Below are 8657 nucleotides of genomic sequence, written 5' to 3' on the forward strand. Positions count from 1 at the left end.
TACAGTGGTGAAGCATCTAATTCCCCCAAAAGACCAATAAATTATAAATGTTTTATACAGAAAAAATTCTTACTATGAGCGATAAACTCAGTAATTGAATTTGTATAAATATTTGTCCTCAGAAAACATGGGCTTTTAAATTTCAATCTGACAGATGTTTTGAGATGGTGATTGGTGGGAGGACCCCAATCACGGGGTCAGACCCCAATGATAGTGATTAATGGGACCCCTTAATTTTCTAACTTTGTCTACCAGTGGCCTAGAAAGACTAGGGAAGTGTTGGGAGTTTTGGGGACTTCATTTTGTAAACTCTGACTAGCATCACCCCTAGACCCAGCAAGAGGGGCCCCTGCCCTTCACCCTGCATGTCACAAATAAATGCCAAAATGCATTTATTAAATAACACACAGGTACCTTTGTTACTTGGAATCCAGCATCCAGGCTGGCATTGTATGACTTACAAACTTGAACATCCACTCCTGGAAATAACACCTATTAGACCCCAGGGAAACACTTCACATCACTTGCTCTATGTCTACAAAACAAAAGGCAATCGAATACAAATGCCATAAAGCTTTATGGTTTCTGCAGCTGTTGAAGTAGGAGAAAGACCTTGCTTCGGAATGTGGGGAGGATTCCAAACAGCAGAAACAGATAAAATACAAAATAATTAGCTTGTCAAATAAGTTCTTCCTCTCAGTGTGAATGCAATAGCTTTTGGCTTAATAGAATATCTTTTCCTACTGTCAAGCATTTTCTTGCTTTTCTTAGGACACCAGAGTGCTCACAAATTAGGATGAAATTTCAGATGGGTAGCTGAGGAACATTTTGCAAAACTGAGCAATTTTATATTATTCTTAAGTGTTTGTATAGATGTAACAAAGTATGATACTGATTCTTCACATTTGTAGCAAAAGGGACATGGAATATTAGAATTGCAGATAGTTTTTTTTGTTTGTTTGTTTTCTCGCTCTGTCACCCAGTCTGAAGCACAGTGGCGTGATCTTGGCTCACTGCAACCTCCACCTCCCAGGTTCAAGCAATTCTCCTGCCTCAGCCTCCCGAGTAGCTCCGATTATAGGCATGTGCCACCATGCCTGGCTAATTTTTGGATTTTTTAGCAGACACAGGGTTTCACCATGTTGACCAGTCTGGTCTTGAACTCCTTACCTCAGGTGATCTATCCACCTCAGCCTCCCAAAGTGCTGGGATCACAGGCGTGAGCCACTGAGCCGGGCCCAAATTGCAGATAGTTTAATTTTATTAAAAGTTTCATAAGCTTTCATTAAATTTTCTTTTTTTCTTTCTTTTTTTTTTTTTTTTTGTTTGAGATGGAGTCTCACTCTGTTGCCCAGGCTGGAGTGCAGTGGTGCAATCTCAGCTCACTGCAACCTCTACCTCCTGGGTTCAAACAATTCCCCTGCCTCAGCCTCCTGAGTAGCTGGGATTACAGGTGACTGCCACCACACCCAGCTAATTTTTGAATTTTCAGTAGAGATGAGGTTTCACCATGTTGGCCAGGCTGGTCTCGAACTCCTGACCTCAGGTGATCTGCCTGCCCCGGCCTCCCAAAGTGCTGGGATTACACGCGTGACCCACCATGCCCGACCTTCATTAAATTTTCAAAAAATTAAATGAAAAAACCTTAGCCTTATCTAAATAATTTTAATTTTAAGTTTTGTTATTTATTTTAGTTCATTTCTTGATTGTTTTAAAGTTTTAATAGATAATCAAGGTTACAGGAAATATAGCTTTTGGAAATATCTGAAAATAATTTCCTGATTATTTTACAATTTCCATAAAATAATGGAAATGTAATATAAAATGGAAATGTAAAGGTTTTTTAACATTCACTTTAATTCATATCTTATACACTGTAGGGATCAAAAGAGGACTTTCCACTTGGCCCTCTGAAAGTTCACTGAAAATCACTGTCATGAGGCAGTTTAATGGAATAATAGGCATACAAATTTATTTAACAAGTACACGAGTACAAGAGGAAAATCACAGTCATTGCCCACCCCTATTGTGATTCAGAAGCTTACAGATTACGCTAGCAAAACAGGTTGTGGAAGTAGGGAAAAGAATTCTGTTACTAGGGAGAATGAATGGATTAGGGAACAGAGATTAAACTGTACATGATCCTGTGAAAAGCTATGTTCAGATGTAGTTACATTCCTGGTCTTCCAGGGAGGAGAAAAAAATCAATTTTTTTTGATGGTCTGGATCTTAGGAAGATAAAGGAACTCCTGTTTTACAGAGGGTGGGGGTAGGGAGGGGTGTAAGTCAGAGAGACTTTGAGACTTCCTCAGTTCATCAAGCCATATATGGTGGTATCAGTTTCTGAGCTCCAACAATACTTTCTTTTTTTTTTTTTTTTTTTGAGACGGAGTCTCGCACTGTCGCCCAGGCTGGAGTACAGTGGCACAATCTCGGCTCACTGCAAGCTCCACTTCCTGGGTTCACGCCATTCTCCTGCCTCAGCCTCCCAAGTAGCTGGGACTACAGGGGCCCACCGCCACGCTTGGCTAATTTTGTGTATTTTTAGTAGAGACGGGGTTTCACCATGTTAGCCACGATGGTCTCGATCTCCTGACCTCGTGATCCGCCCGCCTCGGCCTCCCAAAGTGCTGGGATTACAGGCGTGAGCCACTGTGCCTGGCCCAACAACACTTTCTAAACAGTTACTTTTTCTTTTCTTTTTTTTTTTTTTTTTAAGAGACTGTCTCGCTATCTTGCCTAGGCTGGAGTACAGTGGCTCAATCATAGCTCACTGTAACCTCAAATTCCTGGGTTCCGAGCAAGCCTCCTGCCTCAGCTTCCCAAGTAGCTGGGACTACAGTCATGAGCCACTGTGCTAGCCCAATTCGTTTTTTAATCATTTAAATAACAGAATATAGTTGAGATTATAACATAAAAAGTAGTAAATACAGGCAAGGTGTGGTGGCTCACGCCTCTAATCCCAGCAATTTGGGAGGGTGAGAGGGGGGATCACTTGAGGTCAGGAGTTAGATACCAGCCTGGTCAACATGGCAAAACCCCATCTCTACTAAAAATACAAAAATTAGCCAGGCATGTTGGCAAGTGCCTGCAGTCCCAGCTACTCCAGAAGCTGAAGCTCCAGAATCGCTTGAACCAGGGAGATGGAGGTTGCAGTGAGCCAAGATCGTGCTACTGAACTCCAGCCTGGGCGACAGAGCGAGACTCTGACTCAAAACAAAACAAAACAAAAGTAAATATGAAAGTAGAATTCAAAAACAGTTAAAAAAATTTCAAAAGAAAAAATAAATTTAAAAACATTCATAGAGGCTGTCTAGTTAAATATTTTAAAACTGAAATAATGAAAGTGTTCATGAACCACATAAAATCTGCAAACAGCACATTACAAATTCTTTGTTTACTGAATATTTAATTACTGATGAAAATGAGTAATTACTAATGGAAAATTACATTGGCGTATTTTGCTAGGACAATGGTCAACCACATTGCTTATAAATGGCCTTGTCCATTTCCATTAAGTTCATTGTTCATCTTTTCTTATTTATTTATTGTTTGTAGAGATGGATCTGGCTATGTTGAGCAGGCTGGTCTTGAACTCTGGGCCTCAAGTGACCCTCCTGCCTTGGCCTTCCAAACTGCTGGGGTTACAGGTGTGAGCCACCACACCTGGCCTGTATTTTCTTATTTATTTTATTATTATTTTTTTTTTTTGAGAAAGAGTCTCACTCTGTCACCCAGGCTGGAGTGCAGTGGTGCGATCTTGGCTCACTGCAAGTTTTGCCTCCCAGGTTCACGCCATTCTTCTGCCTCAGCCTCCCAAGTAGCGGGGTCTACAGGCGCTCACCACCACACCCAGCTAATTTTTTGTATTTTTAGTAGAGACAGGGTTTCACCGTGTTAGCTAGGGTGGTCTTGATCTCCTGACCTCATGATCTGCCTGCCTTGGCCTCCAAACGTGCTGGGATTACAGGTGTGAGCCACCGGGCCCGGATGTCTTTTCTTATTTTTAATCTTATATCTGCTGTTAAATATTTAATTCATCCTGGGAAACATTATCACTAAATGTGTTATATTCTGAGCCTTCTATTCTCTCTTATTAGTTTCACTTTCTTCTGTTACTTGTCTTTCACCTATGTCTGATAAACTGAAATACAATACTGAACACTGAGGAGAGTCTTATCAAATAAAATTATATTTTCACTTCTGGTATATCTCCTCTATCCATATTAGTTACACCAAAGAAGACAAACAGCTTTTGGGACAGATTATATATAGGCACTTTTGTTTCACAGTTAAACTTAAATTAATGTAATTCAAGGCCAGGCGCGGTGGCTCACACCTGTAATCCCAGCACTTTGGGAGGCCAAGGTGGGTGGATCACCTGAGGTCAGGAGTTCAAGACCAGCCTGACCAACATAGAGAAACCCTGACTCTACTAAAAAAAAAAACAAAAAAACAAAATTAGCCAGGTGTGGTGGCGTATGCCTGCAATCCCAGCTACTCGGGAGGCTGAGGCAGCAGAATCGCTTGAACCCGGGAGGCAGAGGTTGTGGTGAGCCAGATTGCGTCGTTGCACTCCAGCCTGGGCAATAAGAGTGAAAGTCGGTCTCAGAAAAAAAAAAAAAATTAATGTAATTCAATGTAATCTGAGGCATTACAGTGTTGTTTCTTTCTTCATTACTTTAGCTTCTATTTCTTCTGTATTTTGCAGTAACAATACTGTATCTTTACATGGTGTTTTACAGTTTCTATTTTTTTTTTCTTTTTTGGACACAGAGTTTCACTTTTGTTGCCCAGGCTGGAGTGCAATGGTGCGATCTCAGCTCACCCCAACTTCCGCCTACCGGGTTCAAGCTATTCTCCTGCCTCAGCCTCCCGAGTAGCTCGGATTACAGGCATGCTCCACCACGCTCGGCTGACTTTGTATTTTTAGTAGAGACGGGGTTTCTCCTTGTTGGTCAGGCTGGTCTTGAACTCCCGACCTCAGGTGATCCTCCAGTCTTGGCCTCCCAAAGTGCTGGGATTACAGGTGTGAGCCACCACGCCTGGCCTACAGTTTCTAAAACACTTTTCTCACTTATAATCTCTGAAGTCCCACAACAGCTTTGGGCAGTAAAACTTGCATTGACATCAGAGAAAATCATGTTTTCTTTTTCTTTCTTCTTTTTTAAATAGAGATGGGGGGTCTCGCTATGTTACCCAGGCTGGTCTTGAACTCCTGGGCTTAAAGCAATCCTCCCACCTCAGCCTTCCAAAGCGATGGGATTACAGGCATTAGCCACTGTGCCTGGCCAAGAAAACCATGTTTTCAACACCATCAATGTGACAGATTTGTGAAACCAGAGGCATGCTGGTAAACGTTTAACAACCAGTAAGTGTTTAACAATCATCTAGCTGAGGGTATGGAGAACCCTGATTGTAGTTTGCCAATTTCACTGATGTAAATACTCACAACATGGCTAATTTCAAACCACCACTGTGATGTCAACTGGCTCCCCAAATTTCTGAGAGTGTAACGATTAGCTCTCACAAACAGTAGGAAGCCAGTTCCAGCACACTACTTGGTCACTTTAAATTGAATCTAAGGCCAGGTGTGGTGGCTCATGCTTGTAATGCCAGCACTCTGGGAGGTTGAGGTGGGCAGATCATCAGTCCAGGAGTTCAAGACCAGCCTGGGGAAAATGGTGAAACCTGGTCTCTACTAAAAATACAAAAATTAGCCAGGCATGGTGGCACTTGCCTGTAGTCCCAGCTACATGGGAGGCTGAGGTGGGAGGATCGCTTGAGCCCGGGGAAGTTGAGGCTACAGTGAGTCAAGATGGAGCCACTGCACCCCAGCCTGGGTGACAGAGTGAGACCCTGCCTCAAAACAAAAACAATAACAAAACAAAAACAACAAAAAAAGTTTCCATATCTTGTTTTTATAAGGAAAGTGGTTTTTGTTCCTTTCTTTTTTTCCTCTTCTTCCAGGCTAGACTGTGGACAAATTAAGCCAGCTTCAACAATGAGAATAAAGATTTTACTCTATGGTCAAAATGGGTTAGAAGGAACCTGGTTCCCTGAATGATCTCATGGAACAGAGCTGCCTACTCACCCTAGACTACCTACCTGCCTACCTCTGTACTGTTATGTGAGAGAGACATAAACCTTAATCTTTGAGTTATTGTATTTGGGGATCTCTTTGCTACAGTAGCTTAGTGACTTCTCAGAAGAGGCAACATTTAAGCTAAGATCTAAATGACAAGAACGAACAAGCCATACCAAGAGGGAGAGACAGAGCATTTCAGATAAATGAAAATGACCTAAAGGGAGACAGGTCAGTATGGATGGAGTACAGAGAGTGAATGGTAGAGTTGAGGTTGGAGGATAATTAATTCAGGACCAAATCACATAAGGATTTGAAGGCCAGGGTAAGAAATTTTGATTTTAATTGTAATGGGAAACCCTTGGAGAATTGTAGTGTCATAATTGGGCTTATGTTTTAAAAACATCATTCCATCTTGGGCTATGGAGACATTTAAAAAAATAAAAACAAAAAAAATCACTCTAGCTGCTCTGTGTTAAAACCAAGTGAGGTGGCAAAGTGAAGACAAACACTACTATAGTTAGAAAGCTACTGCAATAGTTCAGGGGAGCTAATTTTGTGCTCTGAACTAGGGTGGTGGTAGAAATGAAGATAGAACAAATTCTTGAAATGTTTTAGAAATATCAACAAGGCTAATGATGAGTTGGATGTAGGACAGTGCAGGAAAGAGTGGAATTATTGATGATTTTGAGTTTAAGCAACTGCTATTTAACGAGGTGATTTGTTGTGTAAAGGGAGGACCACAAAGAGGTACGAAGAGATAAGAGTGGAGACAAAGAGGTCAGCGGGAAGCTTGAGTTGAGGACAGCTGAGTTTTTGTAATTTGTTTTGCTTTTGTGGGGAGGAGGCAGATTTTGCTGTGAAAAGGAACAGCTCTTTTCTGTAATGTTAGCTTCTATATGCTTGTTAGGCATTCAAGTAGGCAAGTGTCTCAAAGGTCTGAAATTCAAGGGAGATATCTGGGCTGGAGATATAAATTTGAAAGTCATTAATACTATGGGCAGGTCATAAAGCCATGGACTGGATGAGGTAGGTCACCCAGGGAGAAAATTTATGTAGAAAAGAGGGCAGAGGCATATCCAAGACCACTGCAGCATTGGGAAGAAAATTCCCAAGGAAAACCAAAAGAGATGTCACGAAAGCCTGGAGACTTTTTTCTAGAAGGAAGGCATAGTTAATTGTGTCAGAAGCTATTGAAAGATTGAGTAAATGGGGATTGAGACCATTCACTCGTCTCAATGGCTTTGGCAACCACTGGCTTTGGCAAGAAGTGGGCCTTGAGAGGTGCCATTTCAGTCAAGTGCTAGGAATAAATACCCATTTAGAGAATTGAAGGAGAGATGAGGAGGTAGGGACCACACGTATAGACATGCCTTTACATCTTTTAGGGAGTTTTGCTGTTAAGGGAAGCAGAGAAATTCGGTGATAGCTAAAGGTAGAAGTGGGGTCAAGTAAGGATTTTTTAAAATTTGAGTAAGATCTTAATAGGAATGATTACTAAAGAGAATAAAGGGAAGGAGTACAATCAGAGGTATCTTAAGAAGGCCTAGTGAATGGGAGTCCTTTAAGTGTTTTATGTGCAAAGTGCTATAGCCAATGAGGCGTTTTTAAAAAACTGGAAATCTGGGGGAAAGATGGTCACTCTTGATAGAAATGGGGCTGAGAAGGGAAATCATTTTAGAAATAATGATAAATGTATTTTGGACATATTGAGTTCAGGAAAATAAGCAAAGATTAACCAACTTAGTACAAGGGATTTTTATTTTTATTATTTCTATGATCTGAAGAGAAACCAGAGTATACAAGGAATTTTGAGCTTCAAGATAACAAGAAAAATGATATATTTTACAAAGGACCAATCCAGTTGGTAGACTCTGTTTAAATTATCCTATATTAAATTAACAAGGATTTACTTTGCCAAGATTCTTGGCACTTTTATATTAACTTAAATTGCACTGGGAAAAAAGCATAATAGTAGTTGAGAAGCAACTAATTATAAGCAATTATAAGCCAAATTATGTTTATACCACAATTAGTGTTTGAGGTGGTTTAGTAGGCAGATTCTTCAATAAGCAACCATCAAATAATTGAACAGCTTGTAAAACACAGAAATGGTTCTTTTATCTTTATTCCAAGTAGAGTAACCACATTCTTTTTTCATTATAAAATAAGCAACATTTATTATCTTTTGTCCCAATCCACAGTTTGAGTTGGATGCTTATAAAACATGGCAAGAGGGCTGGGTGCGGTGGCCTCCCAGCACTTTGGGAGGCCGAGGTGGGCAGATCACCTGAGGTCAGGAGTTCGAGACAAGCCTGGCAAACATGGTGAAACCTCGTCTCTACTAAAATACAAAAATTGGCCGGGTGTGGTGGCATGCACCTGTAATCCCAGCTACTCGGGAAGCTGAGGCAGGAGAATGGCTTGAACCCAGGAGGCGGAGGTTGCAGTGAGCCAAGATCACGGCACTGAACTCCAGCCTGGGCGACAGAGCGAGACTCTGTCCCAAACAAACAAAACACGGCAAGAGTAGTATACGTACCTAGCTCACAACATAGCTTCTTTCAACAGG

This window comes from Nomascus leucogenys, chromosome 3, assembly GCF_006542625.1.
Source record: "Nomascus leucogenys isolate Asia chromosome 3, Asia_NLE_v1, whole genome shotgun sequence".
NCBI lineage: Eukaryota > Metazoa > Chordata > Mammalia > Primates > Hylobatidae > Nomascus > Nomascus leucogenys.